Here is a 24,160-nt window from a genome sequence, read left to right on the forward strand (position 1 = left end):
TCTACAAAATGAAAGATCTGGAGATAAAAGAAGATACAGGATAAATGACTTATCTTTTGTTCCTGAGATAAAATCTTTCTAATATAATCATAGTCATGAATTTGAGTTGCAAGGGATGATAGAAATCATAAAGAAAATACTACTCCCTCATTTTATAAAGTCTGAGACACAGACAGGTTAAATGTTAAATGACTTTTCCATGGTCACACAGCTAGTAAACATCTAATGCAGGATTTGAACTCCAGTCCTACTAATTTCAAGTCCATTGTCCTATTAAAAATGTCAATGTTCAAACAGCATCTCAAGGATAGATTTTTATTTGACAAATACATTAAAATATTAAAATACTTGACAAATGCATAGCTGTTTTTGTTATAAAAAATTTCTGTGTGATTTCTTGGGTTTTATCTGCTAAAATCAGACTCCAGTCAAGGTGGAGAGATCTTTAAGTTTTTAACACTAAACCTACTGGTGAATTCTGAACAATACTCCAAAATTTCTTATATTCTTTGGTGTGGTAGCCACCTCTGTTTCCTCCAGATAAAAGAATAGGGAAGCCATTCTGATGACAAAAGAAAAGGTAATCATTGTTTTGAAAATACTTGTTTCTTACCAAAGGTCTGGAAATTATGCATCCCTAGGCAGGAAGCAGGAAATTGAGCTAATTTATCTAACTGATATTTTTTTTAAAATAAGGAAATACCAATTAGATTTCAACAATAAAAGATCAATCTAATAAGATTCATCAAAGGATGGTTGATTGTTTTTTCTCTTCCAGATCTACTGATTTTTATGCATACCAAATATCTATTCATGTTACTCTATTCTTTTTTTAAGGTTTTTGCAAGGCAAATGGGGTTAAGTGGCTTGCCCAAGGCCACACAGCTAGGTAATTATTAAGTGTCTGAGGTCAGATTTGAACACAGGTACTCCTGACTCCAGGGCTGGTGCTTTATCCACTGCGCCACCTAGCTGCCCCATGTTACTCTAAATAAAAACTAATTCCTAGTCCCATAGGACAACAAAAATGTGCATACCCCTTTGATCCAGCAATATCACTACTGGGTCTATACCCTGAAGAGATTATGAAAAAGGGTAAACATATCACTTGTACAAAAATATTCACAGCAGCCCTGTTTGTGGTGCCAAAGAATTGGAAATAAAGTGAATATACTTCAGTAGGGAAATGGCTTAACAAACTGTGGTATATGTATGTCATGGAACAATATTGTTCTGTTAGAAACCAGGAGGGATGGGAATTCAGGGAAGCCTGGAATGATTTGCATGAACTGATGCTGAGCCAGATAAGCAGAACCAGAAGAACATTTTATGCCCTAACAGCAACATGCGGGTGATGATCAACTTCAATGGACTTACTCATTCCATCAGTACAACAATCAGGGACAATTTGGGGGTATCTGTGATGGAGAATACCATCTGTATCCAGAGAAAGAATTGTAGAGTTTGAACAAAGACCAAAGACTATTACCTTTAATTAAAAAAAAAAAAAAACCTGTTATCTTATTAGGTTATTTTTCTATCTCTTATACTTTATTTTTCTTCCTTAAGGATATGATTTCTCCCTCATCACATTCAACTTAGATCAATGGAAACAATTCAAAGACTAACAGACTGCCTTCTGTGGGGGGTGGAGGGAGGAGAACAAGAGTAGGGGTAAAATTGTAAAACTCAAATAAAATATTTTTTTTATTTAAAAAAAAACTAATTCTTATTCTCCAAGAGTTAAAGGGAAAAAAATTCAAACTCTAAAGAATATCAGACTTATATGGGGAAAACAAAAGACCTGTAATGATGATGCCAATTTTAAAGAACCACACACACACACACACACACACACACACACACACACACATACATATGTGTATATATATGTATATAATTTCTCTTAAGATTCTCAATTTTATCTTATTAACAAAAAGCTTAAATTTGGAAATAATATCAACTCTGGGTACATGGATTAAAGGTTTATTTTAAGTGCGTCCTTGAAGAAATAAGCATGTTATACTCTTTTAATAGTCAATTTCTTTGACTAGACTTTTTACTCTTATTACTCTTTACTATTTGAAGGAATCTCCTTTACAGAAAAAGAGAAAGGGCTGGTGAGCTTTTCTGAACATGTCATAGCATGCTTTATACTTACTACCAACTATTTGGGTTAAGAAAAAGAGTAGGAGGAAAAGGGAGGTGGGAAATGATGTGCACAAAGGAATAGGAAAGAGAGTGGGAGAAAGAGAGAGCAAAGAATAGAGCAAAATCACAGACTTTTTCATAAAATGAGTCCTTCTGGAATCATCTTTGCAGGGAGAAAAAAAAAACATATCTACACCAAGCATTTGTACTGATATCACATGGCTTCTCTTGTTTAGATTACAATAGTTATCATTCAGGCAGCTCCACAAACCAGCCTTGTTGCTTTTGCTTCTGCTATCGGCTTTGAAGTTTAATACTTTAACTCTACTATAAACTCTCAATTATATTATAAAAATAGAGGGAAAATGCCTTAAATAAAGTTCCGCTTGGAAAGATTTTGTCCTCACAATCATATGTCAGGTTAATTTGATTTAAGCAGTGTGTTTATCATTATAATATCAAAGGCAGTCTAAAAGTAAAAGAAGTCAACTTTTTCTTTAGAAAAGAAATTATATGGGGGCAGCTAGGTAGCATAGTGGATAGAGCACCGGCCCTGGAGTCAGGAGTACCTGAGTTCAAATCCAACTTCAGACACTTAATAATTACCTAGCTATGTGACCTTGGGCAAGCCACTTAACTCCATTGCTTTGTCAAAAAAAAAAGAAAAGAAATTATATGAAAACAAAAAGTAAGGGCATTCAAAATGAGACTGTAGCTCAGAATAGAACAGAACAGAACAGAAATATTAGCTTATTGAGAGTAAAATGTCCAAATATATGGGTCAAATGATCTATTGCAGAGAATTGACTAAAAATAGGGGAGTTTCTACTTTACTACAACCTAGAATTTAGTCCTTCTGAAACTAGTCACCTTTGATTTCCTCCTCCAGGACCACCAGCATCAAATTTAACCTTCAGTTGTTCTTTCTCAAACTGATGCTGCAATAGAAAGAAAGCTATGATACTTTTGTCTTGTAAAACAAAATGAAACATTAATTAACCTTTAAGAATTAAAGTTTAAATTTAAACTGAAAGAGAAAAGGTTACATACATAAACAAAGAATGCCCATGTCCCATTCCCCAAAAAAGTCTTACTGGTTTAAAGAATTAATCACTTATATCAAGAAGTAGAACCAACCCTTGGCAAACAAAAGAATAAACCACTTCCTGAATGAGGTGATTTAAGGGGAGCCTGGAAGGCTCCCCCTTCCCAAAGCTATCTACACCATCACATTAAACTAGTGACTGAAATTCTATTATTACAGACTGTCCTTTGGGTTAAGACACTATGTCCTAAAAATGCAAATAGTCATGAAAAAAGCATAGTATATTAAATCTTTGTGATTTATTAGATCCTCTTCAAGGCAGAATCCATCTAGGAATAGAGACATTCATTAGCTCAGTTTTAACAGCAGGGAGAGCAGAAAGATGTTCAGAGCTCACAGAACTGACCAGGAGGCTCAAGAGTCCCTGGCATTTCAGGAAGGATAATAAGATTTTAGTAAGCATATGAAATGTGGTTTAAGTAGAACACCAAAAAAGGATACTAAAAGAGGAGATAAGACCTAAAATTCAAATAATCCTTACTTGAAAGTCTTTATTAAGACAAACCTTGACCAGAAAAAATAATATTCATTTAAAATCAGAAAAAAATAACATTTCAATATTTATTAAGGGATTCTGAGGGCATACTCAGAAGTTGGTGGTACATCTATTTAGGATTTCTATAACTGTTAGTTAAGCTGAGGGAATACCTAATACCTAAAGATACTATCTCAAAAGAATTTGTATTCTGTGAGTTTCAGCATTACTCATATTATTTTTCTGTCAGAGACTTGCAAGGCAGATATATTATGGAACATATTAATCAGGGTTATTAAATGTGTAATTTCCCCAATCAGGTACCACACAATCAGTATTTGTAAGTACAGAAGTCATAAATGATTTGGACCAAAGAAAATCTTCAATGGCACCAATACTTTATTTTTTGCACAGACACACTGCCAGAGTTAAAATTCATGAAGTATTAAAAGTGAAAGATGTCTTGAGGAAGGGCAAGGAGTCCTTCAGAAGTAAAGAGAAACTGAAAGATGAGGTAGGAAGCAATTACATTAATCAGGAATGGGAAATAATGGTCTTCACTAGAACTAGGGTAATGATAAGCAAAGGCAGAGCATTCCAAAGGAAGGATCAACAGAACTTAGTGCTTAATTGGATTTGAGAAATAAAGCAAGACCCAGAGTCAAACATGACTAAACCTATAAATCTTAGGTATTAAGAAAATGGTAGCACTGTTTAAAAAGTCCAACAGGAACTAAGGTGTTATGACTCTCAGTCAGTGTGTGTGTTTTTTTTGTGTGTGTGTGTGTGTGTGTGTGTGTGTGTGTGTGTGTGTGTGCAACTGTGGGAAAGCAATAAATATCATTATTTCTATTTTTAATACATTTTAACAGCCATATTCATTCATTTGGCTCTCCTTCCCTAGCTCCTTCCCACCACAAGTTAAATAATACCACCACCACCAAAAATTCTCAAGTATAAAAGTTGGAAATGTAAAATGTCATTTCAAAATGATTTGGTACTTCTAGTTAGAACCCTCACATTTATTGTAATTTGATATTTTTACTTGCGACATTTTGCAGCTTTCCCCAAAATGCAAGCAAAAGGGAGAATTACATTTCTCTAATGCCTTACACACTTGTTTCCATTGCATATGCAAGCCAGCTGTGTTTGACTTCCACACATGAGGAATGATAATGAAATAGTGAAGGCAGCCTAGCAGGATAGATCATGCAAAAGGAAATAACTCTGGGCAAGATACAGAAATAGTAACACCAACACAATATTAGCCTGCTATGATATGCTAATAAATACTACATAACCCTTTAGGCAATGTATTGGAATTACATAAATCCATGTTTCACTTCCATAGCTCAATTCTCTTTGCCACTCAAATTAGCTATAGTCTTGCCACACCTAAACCATTTATTCTGTATCATCTGAGTATTTTTTTCTTATAAAATACAAAATTTCTTCAGACATCATCTTGTAATAGAGAGCTACAACTTTTTTGCCACATTGGGAAAAGTCCTAAATCTGGGAATAAAATTGGCTTTGGGCTTATTGTATATATATCTGAAAATTTTGTTTTAGCTGAATAGTATTTCTTAATAGTACTTTTAAAGGGGCAGTTGGGTGGCATAGCACCTATGGTGCTGGGTCTGAAGTAAGAAAGACTTATTTTCCTGAGTTCCACTCTGGCCTCAGATATTAACTGGCTGGGTGACCTTGAACAAGTCTCTGTCAATCTTAGTTTCCTCATCTCTAAAATGAACTGGAGAAGGAAATGGCAAACCACTCCAGTACCTTTGAAAAACAAAAACAAAAAAAATGGAGTCACAAAGAGTTGGGCATGATCGACCGACACATCTCAACAACAACAATTTCACATTAAAGACATATCCAGATATTTTTATAATTTTCTTTTGAAAGTAAAAAGAGTCACAAAATCAGAAATTAGAAACAAAGTGCAAGATGACAGATGCCCAGGATGTACCCTAGAATGAATACATATTCTTCATTTGGGGAATGTTTATAAATCACTGCTCTTCTATTAAATCACTTTTGGGCAAAATTTTGTATTTTTTTCTGGGAATCTTCTTTTTAGATGCTGTGTCCAATTCTGAGAAGATCCAACAAAATAGTAATGCCCAAGAATGGTGGTTTGGAGGAAAGCCAGATAAGAGTGAAGAGGATTCGTGAAATTCTCTTTTTAGCAGACTTTTTTTTTAGATTTACAAGACAGTGGGGTTAAGTGACTTACCCAAGGTCACACAGCTAGGTAATTGTTCTGCATCTCAGACAATATTTGAACTCAGAGCTGACTCCTGACTCCAGGTCTATATTCTATCTAATGCACCACCTAGCTGCCCCTCTAGCATACATTTAAAAATAATAGGAATGTGCCACTTCTATTACAATAGAAATGGATAGGAATATGAGAGGTAATAGAAGCATTATTTTACTAAAGTGCTTTTCTGATTTGTTATTAGGGTATCAAAGAAAGCATAGGTGCCCAAAAACTAAACTAATAGGTTTCAAGTTCTGGTGTATCATGCAAAGTAAGAGATTTTCATATGGGTATGACAACAGAGGCCCTTGACCATGTTCACAAAATTAGAATGCCTTATTAAGAGAATATAGGTCAACAGGTGTTGGCCAACTTTTCAACCATGGCATCTCATAAGCTACTACTTGATGTCTCCTAAAGTCCCTCGTCTTATAATTTACTTTAGAATTACAAAGTGAACTAGAATTTCTGAAGACTCTGCCAATAGAACACTAGTACTGGCAGGTTCTAACAAGTTAGGATGTTCTTGAGTGAGGATTTGTGAACCTCTCTGTGTGGAATATCTGGTAAACATCCTAAATGAGTTGAGATATTTTTCTTTGAATTGACCTCAGGGAGAAGTTTACCATCCTCCACTCCTGACATGAAGTCAGTCTCAAAGACCATCTACTATATCAACACAGACTGAGGGAATGCCCCATTTATTATTATAAATTATTCAAAGTGTATTATTATTACTATTACATTGCCAAACTATTGAGTTGACTGAATTTACTCCCTTGACCACATGATCAGAAAATACTCTGTAGGAACCTTTGTGACAACCTTGTAATTTCATTTCAGGAGCAAGTGATTGATTTAAATGAATTTTTGAAAAGTTTTTACAAAGACAAAAATTCCTCTGATTCCTCAATAAAACACAAAGCCATTAAAAATAAATTGATAGACAAATGAATGAATAAAAATAGGCATATGACTTACTGAATGAGTGAGTCCAGTGAACTGGACCAGGAAATTTCAGTCTTTGAAGTAGAAAAAAGACATCAATTTTTGTTTGTTTGCATTTTTAGAAAAAATCCTTCAAACAAGTCACACAAATCACTAGGTAACTATTGTGGAAAAATCTAAGGAGAAATTTTTTTTTAGAATCTGTAATGATACATAGGACAGATTTGTCTTTAGAGTATTAATAAAGAGGCTGTAATAACTACTTCATTAATTAGAACCTTATGTATTTGACATTCTTACAAATATAATCTTAGCATTTTTAAGGGAAAACACCATTGTCTCACAGTAGGGGACAGAACATTTACCAAAGAAGAATGAACAAATATTTTCAGGCTTCACAATAACTAAGCAAGTTTTAAAATCCCTATGGACCTCATTTTTGTCAATTAAAAAATGAAGAGTAGATGGTCTACCAGGATTACCCAGCTCTAAATCCTGTGCTTCTTTAAGGAAATTTGTAAGAAATCTTTTGCATATATATATATATATATAAAATTCTAATCACTGTTATCTTCATCAACAATTAAAAAAATAGCACTGCATAAAGCTAAATAGACATAGTCAAGGCCATATTAGATTCAAAGTTATCTATTAGCTTCCATTTACTTTCTCTTCTGATAATTCAAAACGATTTTTTTTCAGTATGATTTGCATGAAGTGAATTGGTTTTCCAAATTTATTATTCACTTAACTGGCACTACTAAAGAAATTCAAGGTTTAAGGGATTCATATTCCAGCTTCATTATCCACTACCATTTTGTGGGTTTAGCTCAGGATGAAGGTAAAATTTCATGATTAGAACTTTTTCCTCAGAATGAAGGTATATTTGAATTGAACAACTCAGTAGCTAGGAAGCCCTAATCAGAAATGTGGTTATTTGTGCTTACATTTGCAATAAATTTATTAGTCGCTCTCCATTTGGATAGTATGATTGAGTATTGCAGAAGCTTTGGGGAATTGAATGCCTTTACTCCGGAGAAGAATGGTTCTAGAGTCCGTGGTTGCTGCAAACAAAAGATAACAGATTCATTTACATCTTGCTCCCTTATGCCTTTCTATCTTTCCATTGCAGAACTTTAGTAAAGGAGATTTGTTTTAATCATGTAAATGAAGTTTGATTTGAATTTATAGTAAGTTTATATGCTTTCCTAGCATAGTCTAGGGATATGAAAATTCACTAAGAACTTATTCCTCATTACTTCTGTTCTAATACTTGTACAACTACTATGTACCAAACAGTGTGGTGAGGTTGCAGGGAATATAAAGATGAATAATCTGTGTCTTTCAAGTTTTTGCAGTCTCACCAAGACACACACACACACACACACACACACACACACACACACACACACACAGATATATATATATATATATATATATATATATATATATATATAAAACTGCAATGAAGGAAATAAGTGAAGATTAAATGAATGAAAGAAAGAAAAAGCAGCTCTTAACACACATCCTATTTGACAGTTCTTATGCTAAGTGCTGGGGTTATAAATACAAAAAGCAAGACAGACCTTCCCTCAAGGAGTCTACATTCTAAAAGGCGAAGATGATACATATACATAAATAGGTATAATACTATAGTAAAGAAAGTCTTGGAGGGACAATTCACTTCTGTCAAGAGTGTTCCAAGAAAGATACATTTTACATGTGCTTTGTAGGATATATAAGATTTTGATAGGAGGAAAATAAGAGTTTGGAGAAGAGGAAGCACACATGAGCGCGTTTGTGAGTGTGTGTGTGTGCATGTGTGTCTGTGTGTCTGTGTGTCTGTGTCTGTGTGTGCCTTGTGTGACTGTGTGTGTATGGAAGGAATGACATTAACCAATAGCATTGAGGCAGGAAATCTAAAGGCATGTATGAAATATTATGTGAGGCTAGAGTGCTGGTCATGTAGGGGAGAAGATAAGATAGGACAGTCCTATGTATTATCATTGAGAAACATTATCAAGGAAGAAAGGGTAAGACTTGCTCATTGAATGGATTTGAAAGGGAAAGGTAAAAATAATTCTGTGATGGAATGCTATTGTTCTGTAAGAAATCAAAAATGACTAGACTTCAGAAAGGCTTGCATAAGCTTATGCTGAATGAAGTGAGTAGAGCCAGGAGAACATTGTACACATTAACAGTGATATTGCAAGATGATCAACTATCCTCTCAGCAGTTCAATGATCAGAATCAATTCTGAGAGACCTGATATGGAAAATACCATCCATAAGCATAAAAAAATTATGAATGCAGAGCAAAGCATAATATATTCACTTTTTAAATTTTCTTTTATGTTTTTTCTTTCTTTATCATGGTTTCTCCCCCCCCTTAGTTCTAAATCCTCTTTTACAACATGACTAATATAGAAACATATTGAAGATGATTGTACATGTAAGACCTATATAAGATTGTTTGCTGCCATAGAGAGGAGGGAGGGAAGGGAAGGTGGTAGAAATCTGTGAAACTCAAAAGCTTGCAAAAGGATGAATATAGAAAACTACCTTTGCATGTAATTAGGAAAAATGAAAATTTTATATGATTCAAAAATTGTAGATAAAGATTTCTGGAAGAATGATGATATCCTTAACTAAAATAGGGAACTTGAGAGAAAGTTAGTTTAAAGGAGAAAATGAGTTCAATCCTAGATATAGAAGTTGAAGCACTAATACTTACCAAGGAAAACAAACTGTGGAATATAACCTTGGTAAATCAAAGACAGAAAGGAAGATCCAATATAAACCAAAAATTTCATAGCAGCACTTTTTATGACATAAATAATTTGTGAAATTAAAATTGTATTCTTTTTGCTATATGACTATTTGATGTCAATGAAAAAATAAGTCAAAATACAGCCATGAACTGATTTAGTGAAATGAGTAAAATCAGGAGAATAATACCTAATGGCTACAATAGTATAATTTTTTAATAGTTTAATTTAAAACAAACTAAAATTTGTTAATGTTTCTAATTTTTGCCTCAGAAAACTTACGATTTATTTCCTCCTCTCAGTAGAGATGTGAAGTATTATTGATGCATTACACTTATAAGAGATTGCTTTTTATTTGACTAAAATATTTGTTTCTATCATAAAGAAGGGTTTACTGTGAAGAGTATTAGACATCCAGCATAAAAACAAAATTCATCACAATTCAAAAATAAAAAAGGAAATCCTACCTAGATTGTTAGTAAATATAAGATTAAAATTAAATTATATATATATATATATATATATATACTACATTAATAGTTTATAAATTTTATATTGATAAATGAACAATCAGGCTTGTCTATGAAGTTTTGGTGAGCCATGAAAAGACAATTTGAAATAAATTCTTCTTGTACTGATGCTATATTATTATGTTGAGTTGGAAAATAATTTGGGTCATTACAATAAAATTTTTAAGTGAATTTTCTTTGTATAAGTAATACACTTTAGTTAGAAAGTTTTTTATCACAAAATTTCTATTGCCTGAAACTAAATGTGCCCATATTTTTATGTCTAAAAATATTTAGTCTGTCTCTCATCTATGAAATACTTTCAGGGAATTTTCTTACAGTTGCTGAGTAGCTGCTACTATCCTTAGCTCCTTAAAAAAAAAAAAAACTCTTATTGAGGAGGAGAGATGCTTGGAGTGTGTATAGTGTATATTTGCAGAAGAAAGAACTGATTTGTAATAAAGAATTAGGTATATATGAAGCGTTATAGTAAAATTTCTTATACTGAAACTACTTGCAATGTTTTGTGAAAATTTTTACCCAAAACTTGTTTAAACAAAAAATGTCTGCCAAGAATTATTTTTATCTTGTTCTGAATGAAATAAAAATTGAACTAAACAATGAGAATAAAGAAAATTTGTAAACTAGAATAATTCCATGTCTTACTACAAATGATATAAAAATCAAATATTTTGATTTCCTTTTACTTCCTAAAATCATTGTTTTTTTCATTGACTCTACTTTCTGTGCTGATCCTTTTTTTGCTTCTGATAACTTCCTTATGACACTTCCCAGAAAGAATTGTTTTGTCCCAGAACAAAGAATGTTCAAAGAATATTTTTTGATTAAACTAAACAGAGGGAAAAAAATTGTCTAATGAACTTCAAAATATAACAGCAAGGGGCAACTAGGTGGATAGATCACTGGCCCTGGAGACAAGAGGACCTGAGTTCAAGTCCTACCTCAAACATTTGATAATTATCTAGTTGTGGAACCTTGGTCAAGTTACTTAGCCCCCAATGCCTTGCCAAAAATAAATAAATAAATAAATGGATGAAAAAATTTATAAAATTGTCAGCATATAAAAGAAAAATGAAAACTTTCTATGTAAAATAGAAAACAATACTAAATTCTGGACCATATACCAATATCAATTTTATGCCAAAGGAATACAATGCATGAAAATAATTATATATATATATATATATTTATATATGTAAATAAACATATATATATATATATATATATATACACAAACACACACATATGTACCATTTAACATGTTCAGGATTAAATTTATATGGTAAATAATTAAAATTTTAGAATTTAAAAAACTGAATTGATTTAAAAATACATTTAAAACCAATGACACAAAATGTTTATATTCATTTTACTAGAAAATATATTATATTTAAATATATTTTAATTAGCCATCCTTTCTATATTTTATATATTCACCATCAAGACACAACCATTTTTTGTTCTAGTCTCTTGGAAATATAAATTGTAGAGGAAAAAAAGCTGACAGAATCAAACTCATTGAAACTCAACATCTAATTGTTATCTCTCTACTCCAGCTGGATCTTCATTTTCTAAATTATTAGAAAACATAGAAAACTCTTAGAAGTGCTTATCACTTTAAGTGTCCTTGAGGACAAGGGAAAAATTCATGCTACCATAAAGTAAGAAATGATCTATAACTGGACCAAATCTAGCATGAATGAGTGTTCTGTCCCCTACTTAAATCCCATTGGCAAATTTATTTCCCTTCTACCACTACTACATTCACGGGATTCAAGAAACTGACCATTGTCCAGGATAAATATCTAGTACTTTCCTTGATTATTTATATAGCTATATAGATATTATAGAGGGAAAAAAGACCTCTTTCCTTGATTTTAGATACAGATGTTTATATATATATATATATATATTTAAATATTATATGTGCATTCATATACATTATGTAGTGAGATGCTAAAGTTTTTAGCATGTACAATTGAAAGTACTCTTTTTCCCCCACCTTACTTTTTCACATATTATATATGTCAATACTATTATAAGAATTCCCTATCTAGCTGCATCAACTGCCCCATTTTAGGACAACCATCTTATTTATCAGTATTCAAAGAAGTAAATAACTTTCATCCACGCTGCATTATTGTGTTAAATTGCACTCTCAGCTCACACAGAATTTGTGGCTGTAACACCAAAAAGGACAAAAATCAATATGAGGAAGTTAGCTCCAAATATTAATAAATAGTTTCTGCAGTTAAATAAAGACTGATAAGCTTGAATGTTAGCTTGAGGGAATAGCCTTTTCTCTTTTCTCTCATTCTATATTTGCTTTTGCCAATCTTCGCTCAGCCTGGAAATAATCATAATAATTGGAAACAGCAGAAGGAAATAGCTGATGCTGCTAGACAAGATGAAATAAATCTGCAACTCAAGTCATACTAGGAATAAGCTCCATGTGAGCATTCTGCATACTGTAGTGAAACACCTGAGATAAGACAGTTCTTTGAAGCCAAATCCCCAATTTTATATTTTACAAGTCTAAATGTTTTTTTAGAAATTCAATATTTATAATATATCTGGATGCTGTTGAGTGTAAACAAATATCATATTTTATATGAACAGTGAGTGTAAGATTAGCAATTGTCTAGGGAGAAAAGAGTTCAAATGAGAGGTATTTGGTTTCAAAGGGGGAAATTTCTCATGATGTCAGAAGAAACCTTTAAGTTCACTGAAAACTTCCAGCTTGAAAAAGTTCAGTTAGACACAGTAATACTGTTGGAGGGGATCATAAAGACTTTGCTATCTTAGTGTTTGATTCTCCTTTATTTTTAAACTGCTTTATGATAACAGTTCCATTGGTACTGCTATGATCTATGAGACAACAAAATGAGAAATGTTTTCATATGTTGCTATAAGCCTCTTTTTAAGTGTGTGATTCTATAAGAAAGTAATTAATTAATTTTGAAATTTTTGATTCAGTACTAGAAGATAGGCATAGCTTATTTGCCTGTTCTAAGGACCACGTGTCCAGTTCTTCTTGCTTTGGGTAAAAAAGACTAAGGAGGTCAAATTAAATAAATCATGAAAAGGAAACTTATGTTGGTCCTGCCACAAAAGTACACACAAAAGGACTACAGAGGTACCTATAATATTTATTTAAAAATCCTCTCAGATCATAACTCCAAGGGAATAAATTCCTTTCGAAAAAGACATTAATCCCTTCTATTTTCCTAGATAAATTGATAAGAAAATATAGTTCTGAGAGTTTATTAACAAAAGAATCAGTGTCGCAATTTTGATCAAATTGTGTAAAACAATCAAACAATAATGTGCATTTTCCTTTTAAATTTTATAAAATAGAATGTTAAACTAGATACATATCATAATATCTCACATTGTGCCTTTAGGGAAAAATCTCTAAAATAATAATAATTAGAACAATTCCAATACCTTCTTCCTTTAAATTTCTATTTGGATGTCTCATTATAACATGGAGTTATTAGTAATGGAAATGTGTTATCTAAATATTAAACCAGATAATTGCAGAAGGGCTCATCACAAAGTTATTAACCCCTTGGAATGGATTTGGTAGTGATTAACAATCTAAAGATCTGAGGCATGGAGGATTTGAAATCTTTATCAGTAAAATTGTACCCCCACTGATATTATAAATCTTTTAAGATTTCAATCAATTGTATCTTACACATGTGTAGTGATTTATGTTTAAATGGTTCATATGGTTTAGAGATGAAAGAAATTATCTAGTTTAATCCCTTTAATTTACAGAAGAGGAAACTGAGGTCCATGAAGAGTGAAATACATATTGGTACAATGGAAAGAGTGCTAGAGTTAGAATCTGTGCTCAAATTCACACTTTGTTACTTATATATATTTGGTAAGTCTTTTGCTTCCATAAACTTGATTTTCCTTATTTACAGTTAATATGGTTTATCTAAATATTCACAGTTTGAAATCTATGATTGTATAATTTCTGCAAGATGATTTGGCTAATATAGCCATCATTTTCTGACTCTTACTCTATTTTTATTACTACAAATAGCTTCAGCATTCCAAAAGAAGAATGCCACAAATACTACCCCCCCACAGGTAAGTCTAAGCAGTATTAATTTTCAATGGAGAACAATTTATTATAGTCATGACTTAAGTGAAAAATAGTACAGATTTTCTAGGACAACTTAGAAAGAGCAGTGCATTTGCAGTGTTGAAACCAAATATATCTCAGGAACATCACAGCAGTAACTGATCTCAAAATATCACCCATAGAAATCAGAAGTCATTCTACTTAGCTTTTATGGTCTTTGAATTAAAAAAAAATACAAGTGTTACATGTAGGATGGCTCATAAGAGAAATCCAATTTTTATTGCTGGAGCTTGATTTGATGGTATAATAGAAACCTCATTTCCAAAGTAGGAATAATAAGTGATAAATTTTGTCCTTTTAAAATTAAAAGTCTGTTATGGTTAAAGGTATATGACCTAAATAACAAATATTTTTTACAGCATTTGATATGGAAACACTCTATCAATTATTAACATTTATTTTTTTCCTAACAGCAAAAGCATCAACCAAATAACATAAAATGTGCCATAAGTTTACTTCTTTAAAACATCTTAACTGAAATGTTGATGGCAGGTAGTTTATGCAGATACTACATAGGAAAGGACTGTGATTCAGAACTTCATGATTTTAAGGTAATACACAATGATAAATAAAATAACCAAAATTGAAGGCACCAAATATTATTTCTTCTATCTAATTTCTTTCCTGTTAGTTTTTTTGGCTCTTCTAATCTTGTCTTTTTCCCTAGTATTTGCCTTGACTGTGTTAGGGAAAAGAGATCATTTAATAGAAACTAAAAATCTTCCTTTAAAAATGGATACTGGGGCGGCTAGGTGGCGCGGTGGATAGAGCACCGGCCCTGGAGTCAGGAGTACCTGGGTTCAAATCTAGTCTCAGACATTTAATAATTACCTAGCTGTGTGGCCTTGGGCAAGCCACTTAACCCCATTTGCGTTACAAAATAAAAAACCTTAAAAAAATGTATACCAATTTGTCTTGTTCTTTGATCCTAAATTGAAGACATTTCTCTATATATCACAGGAATCAAATAGAATTAATCTGGTTCAGTGGAAAGAAGTGTTGGAAGTTTGAGGGTTCTGTTATCCTTTCTGTTCAAAGAAGACCAAAATAACATCATTAATTCAGGGTCAATGAGCAATGTGTATGACTGTAGCTGATCAGACCAATATGAGCTCAAAAGGCTCTACCATAAGTCAGACACAAATTATCCAGACGAACATTTGGAGTGGAGATGTCTCTAAATTTGTGCATCTTACATTTCTTTTGAGCTCCTGCAATTCTGCTTTGCTCATAAAGCATAGCAGTTTCTTTGATGTAGGCATTCCATGTTGGATAGTCCTGTGTCATTGTCTTCCATATCTCACATTTGATACCAAAGCATTTTCAGAGAGATCTTATGTCTCCTTGTATCACTGTTTTTGATCTCTGTGTATTTGCCTTGTGTGAGTTCTCTGTAAAATGATAGCTTGAGCAAAATGTGCCTTTGGCATTTGAACAACATGGTCAGTCCAAGATTTCTCTGCAGTACAGCTTGAATGTTTGACACCTCAACTCAGGAAAGGATCTGAATGTATGCTACTTTATCTTGCTAGATGATTTTCAGAATCTCCCTAACACAATTCAAATGGATGTGATTCAGTTTCCTGGCATAGCACTAATATACTTTCGATGTTTCACATACATGCAAGAATGAAGTTAGTGCAATACCTCTGTACACTTTCAGTTTGGTACCTAATACCTCTTCTCTTCCAAAAGCACACAGCCCTGCTTCATTATACCGGTAAATGGGAAAACATGAGAGAATCATCCATTATCCAGAACCCATGCAATCATGCCAATATAGAACTGGCATAAAATGATAAAATTCTCTAGGCGCCCAAATTTTGCCATCATCTTCTACAAACCTTCATGACTGGCAGTATCAAAGGCTTTGGTCAAAGAGATGAATTTTGTATAAAGACTTCTATTCTGTTCCTGGCATTTCTCCTGGAGTTGTCAGACATCAAACACCATATTGACTATTTCTTGGCTGTTTTATATGTTCTCTTATTTTGTATATGCCCTTTATTCCTCTGGCACTGCTAACACCTGGTATAAATCTCACCACCTCAAGTCCAGTCTACTACAATAGCCTACTGATAGAGCTCACTATCTTGTCTCTTCTCACTCTCCCCACATTCTCCACTTAGCTGTCAAATAGTTCTACCCCAAATCAGTCCTGATCATGTTATACACTCCCACCCCACTCCTTTCAGCATTATTCAATAATTCTAGCGACTCCTTATTTCCTCCAGAATCAAATAAAAAAAATCCTCTTGTTTTTTAAAGTCCTTCAGAATGTGATGCCTTTCTAACTTCTTCTTACATTTTATAACCCTTGTACTAAAGACTAATCTCCCCCTAACCTAGTGTCTTTCTTCTCTTGATTATCTATATTTCATCCCTTATATATGATGTATGTACATTATTTTTTTTAATATCTTCTCCTTCATTAGACTGTGAACTCTTTGAAAACAGGAACAGCTTCCTCTCCCCCACCCACCTTTTTATACTTTGCAAAAAGCATTATGTCTGGCACATATGTACATTATGAAAAGTACTTAATGAAAGCTGGTTCACTACTATTGACTGAAATATATACAAACATACAGATATGTATGTATATATGTTTGTCTCTGTGTGCATGAGTGGATCATTTGCTTTTAGGGAATGTGTTTAAGGGATTTTCGGGGGAAGGGAAAAGTGTGATTTTTTTCTGTAGGAAATTCTCTTTAGCTTTCTGTGATTTTATATTATTAATATGTATATTTTGTGTATACATTTATAATACTGATAAAATTTGAGATAATTGCACATACGAACAATGAAGAAAAATTAAAACTAGGAATATGTTTCAACAAATTAGATATCGTACTTTCTGACAAGATCTCTTGGGATTCAAAATGTCATGTTAATTAAACTTAATTTATTGTATGAATTGCTAATTTGTGTGCGAAGAACCACTATTATACTGCTCTGTATTTTAGCCACAATTTCCAATTTGGATATAACCTTTGAGGATTTTAAAATTAATATTATTTTAGAATTACTAAATAGAATCGCAGAATTTTAGACCATTAAGGGAGCTGAGAGACTGCCTCATACAACCTCTTCCACTTACAAAAGAGACAATTAATCTAAGGAAAGGCAATGTGGTATACTGTTAATAAGACCTCTTGGTTTTTGAATTAGAAGATTTGTATTCAAATGCTGGATTTGCAACTGGACCTTTGGTAAATTATTTAACCATTCTAGGCTTTAGGTTCCTTACTTGCAAAATAAGGACTAGATTTCAATTCCCCTAATCATTCTAAACAATGATCCTATGAATGTAGAGGTATTAATATAAGTCTCTTCTGGCTATAGTACCTAATATCATTTCTCTTGAATATATGCCCTGACTTCTACCTCAGTTAGCTTCTCTCTTGAATATCCTTCTCAACGAAGCAGATCCAGATCAAATGTTCAAATGCTCATGAAGACTACTTTTCCCTCAAGTTAGATATGATCCCTCCTTTCTATGTGACATTGTTTAATAGTCCTTTTATACACTTTCCATAACTATTTGTGTACAAATTTTTATCTCCAACCTGAAAACTTCAACTACTTGGAACATGGATAAAATCTTATGGTATTTGTCATTTTGCCTATAACTCGGAACTCTAAAATGTCTTGCACTGAAAAAAAGCATCTAGCATTTTTTTTTGTTTAATTGATTTAAATAGGAGAAAATGGTTAAGTCTCAGATATTCGGGTTTCATATCTATTTTAGGGATCTACATAAACTTTATCCCTTCCCTCTTGTACTTTGAACTTTATTCTCTTCACTAAGAAGTTTGTGCTCTCTCTTTTCTGATGGGGATTAAGGCAAGAACTACTGAAAGTCTTCTGGTTGGGGGCATTAGCTTACTGACATGTGGCCATGAGTATTTGATACTTCTGGTTTATTTGTCCTTCTTGTAATTATACTCTCCTGCTCGTAGATGAATGACTAACAAAAATGGAAGAGTGAAAGTCATAAGAGTCACTGGAAGCCAGTAACAAGGGTATCAATCAGTCTACTAGTTGTTATCATAGCTGAGTCCCATAAAGGAGTCAGTCCTAAGGAACAGACTACTTGATTTAAACCAGGCTTAGGTCTGGCTTAAACCTGGCTACTAAGAAGACATGCTTTGTAAGTCAAGCTCTATTACTTATTATTCACCCAGAATTGAACTTGGTGGGAGGATATTTGTAGCAAGCTCTTTAAATTTGAATCTACTTTCCCCCTGAGGCCAAGGTGATAGAGTATACCATGTTCCCCTTTAGAGAATTTTCTATACCTTTGCATCTTGGTACATTTTCTTAGCACGTACACGTATACATACATATATACATACATACATACACATATATATGTATATATATATATCCCTTTTTAATTTTTTAATAGTTGTCTCAAGAGCAGGCAAAAAAAACATGAAAAGAAACTAAAACTGAAACCAGTCAACATTGTTGTTTATTGAGTTTCTTAAGAAACAGGCTAAAACTGTCTTACAATAAAAGACAGTTAAAACTTTAGGAAAGAGGCTAAAACTATGAACTGTGATCTTCCTATTTCTATATACTAACTTTAAAAAGCTATTCCTGTCTCTTAGGGAAAAAGTGAAATGGAAATTGCTGATAACTGAGGGGACAATATTAAGTACTTGTTAATTGAACTTTGTCTTTGTTATACAGAATTTCAAATGGCCATTTGTTCTTAGTTTCCCTGAGTCTTACTCTTGTGACTCATCAGAATGCTAAGGTGACCATAAATAAGTCCATAAGGAGCAGGAGGGTAAAGTATAAGTACTGCCTCATTCTACATACTAGAAAAAGTCCAGTAACTAGAAACAGCATACTAGAAAAAGGTTCATAATTGCCTATATGAAACTTCCCTATTATTTCCTATTTTTATTTTTCCTAAATAGTTCATTAGTTTAATTATTTTATCAAGTTAATGTACTATAAAAGAATGCACAGCACATATCATATATATGTATCTATAGATATAGATATATAAAGAGATATAATATTACTCTTGTGTGACTAGTTGCCATCTTCTTAATGTACAGAGAAGTCTTATCACCAGACTTGGATATGAAAAAAAAAGATAATTTTTGAGGTCAAAATTTATCATGTAATCTCCTCAAAGAATCTTCAATTGTAGATGGGAATGTTATCTTTCATAAAATTAAAAGAATTACAGTATATGTAGATCAGGGGTGGGGAAATTTTTTTCCTTCATAGGGTCATTTGGATATTTATATCATTCAGAGGGCTATGTTTGGTCAAACATTTAATTAATTCATCCCTGAACATTTGTTAGAATTATTGAATTTCTAGTCCCTGCCTTCAGTTGCTTTAATAATTCCATATCAATATGGTCTGCGGGTAGGGGTTCCCCACTCCTGATGTAGATGAGTAGAAAAATAAAACAAATTATGTTGAATAGAATAAAATCCATTCATTCAATGATTCTTTTAAAATATATTTAGAAGATTTATGTGTGCCATGAATAGAATAAAATAGGGATAATGTTTACCATGCTAATATATAAAGGGGAGCTAGTATAAAAAAGTAGGATTAATATTATATTATTATTTTATACATATAAATAAATATTATGAATAGAATAAAAAAGATGAAACTTGCTCTTGCTACCAGTTTGTGGAATATCACTGAAGTAATCTAGACAGAGCAATACACATATGAACTGGTCTTGTTCTCAACTGATAGATCTGATATAAATATTTCGTCTCATTCTAATAACAATATTCATTCTAATATTCAAGAGATTGGACTGTGATTGGGGGTAGAAAAAAAGGGGAGAATGGAATTAGAAAAGAGAGGAATGTTTCACTAAGGGTATGTTCACCTGGGGTGGAAAGTACATTAATTTCACATTCTCCTATTTTAATTAATTAATCTAGTCAACTAGGTGCTAGACTCATTTTTTTTAGGCTGCTGATGGATGTATTGCAGGTGAGGTAAGTTTCTCTCAAATTCAGTACCTTTAGACAAAGTTCCCATTTTTCACTCAAGTTACAGCTTTCTATACTGTGATAACATTGCTTGATGGAAAATGAAAGGATATCTGCTTTAAAAAGGGAAAGCAATGGATGGGGGGGGAGGTCAGAGGTGTCTGTTGCCTATTACCTCTTTGATTTGTTAAATGAAAAATTTCATCCCTCTGGTCTCCTTTATCTCATTTAAAAAAATGTAAAAAATCTTTCATGTGCTTTCTTGACCAAAATCTGTGATGCTATGTAGTGTGACCCTGTGAAAATCATACTAAATATACTATTTATCTTGTCTCTTGAGAAGATATGGAAAGACACCAAAATCATGTGAAAGTACAAGCTTTGAATAAATAAAGAGTTAAATAAATAGATAAATAAATTAATGAATATATAATTAATTAATTAAATGAATAACAGAGTAAATAAATAAATACACCTATTAGCTTATTCTTCAGTTAACACATTAGAAAGGGTGTATTAGAAATTCCTTTAAGTATGCCATGGGTTAAGGCTGTGTTTGAATATTAAAGGTACCATCTGCCAGATATCCTTTGAGGACAGGTATTCTTTTTCTTTACTCTCCACTGTGGCATCATTTCCCTAAGGTTACAAATAGTTTTTATTTTTTCCCCAAAGAAGCCCACCTCCTTTGTTGCAATCATTTTTAGGGCTATGCTTTTGGGAGCTCCTTGTCCTTGGAAAAAAACAAATTACAAATAAATTCAATAAGTATTTATTAAGAACTTTACATATATATATATATATATATATATATATATATATATATATATATATATATATTTCTAATCCAGCCTCAGATACTTGTAACTTAACTATTTTTCACCTTGGTTTCCTCTTCAGTAAAATGAGCTGAAGAAGGCAATGACAAACCATTTTTTGAGAAGAAAAAAATATCCCAAATGGGGAGTCACTAAGAATTAGACGTAAATACAACAACAACAACAACAACAGCAACAGCAACAAAAGTCATATATTCAAAAATTCTCCAATTTTTGATACCATTTTTGGTACCCTTCATTAAACAACAAAATACCACACAAATAACTTCTATGGTAACTTTGAATAAAGATTAAACATAAAGAATTGAAAGTAACATTTCTCACAAAGTTCCCTTCTCACCAAATACCTAAATGCAAAAGTTTAAAAGTAAAAATATAGATTTTTTTTCCTCAAAATGTATATAAGGGATATAAATTTGTCATCTATTTCCTGTTTCATTTTCATAAATCACTGCTTAACATCTGCTTGTTTTCAAGCAGAATATTTCTCATGGTTACACAAGTATATTTTTGAACATGAGAAATCCATGGATTTATTTTACTTGACTATGCTTATTTACAAGGAATTCCCTTACCCTGCTCTTTATTCCCCTATTGTAAGGAAAAATGGAATAGGTAGCTAGTTACCCCTACTACACAGAAAGGAAAGAAATAAAAGATTATCTTTAAAGAAGTTTGTAAAATATACAATAGAGAATAGAAGGAAGCACAGAAGGCAATACAAATATGCATGTAAACATTAAAAAAAGATTAATTTTATTATTTACCAAAAGTGAGATTAATGATTTCACACGTAATTTTCTACTTTGTCTGCCTGTTATGTGAAAAATTATTTTCTTTGGCTTTTGCTAAGTTCAGATTTTAAAAAAAGAAAAATAGTGCTACCCACAAACATAATTTATTTCTCATTTTGAACAGTTTAGTCTGTAGGCATTCTTTTGTTTTTGTTTTAGTTTTAAATATTGTTTTATTTTGAATTTAAACACCAAAAAAAGAGAGAAAACACAGAGATAGCACAACAGAAAATAAGAAATCTATATGAAATCATAAATCTCTACTCTATCACTTGAGTTTTTAAAAAGTATATAATTATGTATACACATTATTTTTATTTTTCTATTTATTTTTCTATTTATATATAAATATAATTTTCAACATTTATTTTTAAAAAGTTTTATCCCTCCTAACTTTCCCTTCCTTCACCCTAAGTTAGCAAGTAATCTGATAGAGGTTTTACATGTTCAGTTGTATAACACATATTTCCATATTACTCATGCTGTGAAAGAAGAATTAGAACAAAAAGGGGAAAAAAACTGGAGAAGTAAAGAGCAAAAAAAAAAATTTCAAGGTGAAAATAGCATGATTTGATCTGCATTTAGATTCCACAGTTCTTTCTCTGGATGGGAATGGTCTTTTTCCACACAGGTATTTTAGAATTGTCTTTGATCTCTGTATTGCTGAGAAGAGCTAAGTCAATCATAGTTGATTATCACATAATATAGTTCTAAAGATGTGCAGTGTTCTGCTCATTTCCTTTAGCATCATTTTATGTAAGTCTTTCCAGGATTTTCAGAAATCTGTCTGCTTAGTGTATCTTATAGAGTAATGACATTCCAATTTATTCTTATGCCATAATTTGTTTATCCATTTCCTAATTGATGAGCATTTCCTCAATTTCCAATTCTTAACATTCACAAAAAGATGCATACATTTTTGTATGTCTTTCAGGATAGATGTTGTGATATCAGTAGTGCCATTCTTTTTCTATTTTTAGTAGACCAAAATAATGATGGGGTAAATAATATATATATATAGATAGATAGATAGATAGATAGATAGATAGATATAGATATGAAGAAATCAAGCAATGGGAGCCATCTAAACAATCACGACAGCAAAATAAATCTTATAATTTCAATAAAACTAGTTTATTTTAATGGATCTATGCTGATAGATACCAAAAATGAATTTGCAATCAACAAGATGACATGAGTTAGCTTTCTTTTCTTGTCATTTTACCTTTGACTTCAAATAATACCGCTTACAACTGTAAATTTCAGTATAATTCTTAAAAATTGTTCCAAACACCCTATGCCAAAATAAGGTCAAAGTGGGTATAGGATTTAGACATAAAGAGCAATACCATAGATAAATTAATAGACCAAGAAATACTCTATCAGATCTATGGAAAGGGGATAAATTTATGATCAAACAAGAATTAGAGCACCTTATAAACTACAAAATGAATTATTTTGACTATATTAAGTTTAAAAGTTTTTTGTGATAAGAATCAATGTTGCCAAAATTAGAAGGAAAGCAGAAAGCTGGGAAACAATCTTCACAATCAGTAGTTCTGATAAAGGTCTCATTTCTAAAATATATAGAGAATTGCAGCAAACATAAGATCACAAATCATTCCCCATTTGAAAAAGGTTCAAAGGATATGAATAGACAGTTTTCAAATGAAGAAATTAAAGATATATATATATATATATATATATATATATATAACCATATGAAAAAATGCTTCAAATCATTATTGATTAGAGAAATGCAAATTAAAACAACAATGAGGTATCACCTCACAACTACCAGACTGGCCAAGATGAGAAAAAGGGAAAACGATAAATGTTGTAGTTTGTGGGAGGATTGGGACATTGATGCATTGCTTGTGGAATTGTAAACTGATTCAAGCTTTCTGGAGAGCAATATGGAACTATGACCAAAGAGCAATAAAACTGTTTATACCTTTGACCTGGCAATTCCAGTTCTAGGCCTGTATCCAGAAGAAATTATAGAAAAAAAAGGGAAATGTCCAACATGTTCCAAAATGTTTCATAGCAGCTCTTTTTGTAGTGGCAAAGAATTGGAAATTGAGGTGATGCCTATCAATTGGGGAATGGCTAAACAAGTTATGATACATTAATAGTATG

General features: G+C 32.1%; 1 protein-coding gene and 1 long non-coding RNA gene across 2 annotated transcripts in view; both read right to left on the reverse strand.

Moving 5' to 3' along the window:
• MAGI2 (membrane associated guanylate kinase, WW and PDZ domain containing 2) overlaps positions 1 to 24,160 on the reverse strand; it is a 1,847,576-nt gene that overhangs the window by 1,815,185 nt on the left and 8,231 nt on the right. The window lies entirely within an intron of this gene.
• LOC141493113 (uncharacterized) lies at positions 1,816 to 8,312 on the reverse strand. The gene is made up of 2 exons (XR_012470118.1): positions 7,896 to 8,312; positions 1,816 to 3,089 (listed from the first exon to the last, which is right to left on the reverse strand). It is a non-coding gene; the product is annotated as an uncharacterized LOC141493113 (long non-coding RNA).

Source organism: Macrotis lagotis, chromosome 7 (genome assembly GCF_037893015.1).
Source record: "Macrotis lagotis isolate mMagLag1 chromosome 7, bilby.v1.9.chrom.fasta, whole genome shotgun sequence".
NCBI classification, from domain to species: domain Eukaryota; kingdom Metazoa; phylum Chordata; class Mammalia; order Peramelemorphia; family Peramelidae; genus Macrotis; species Macrotis lagotis.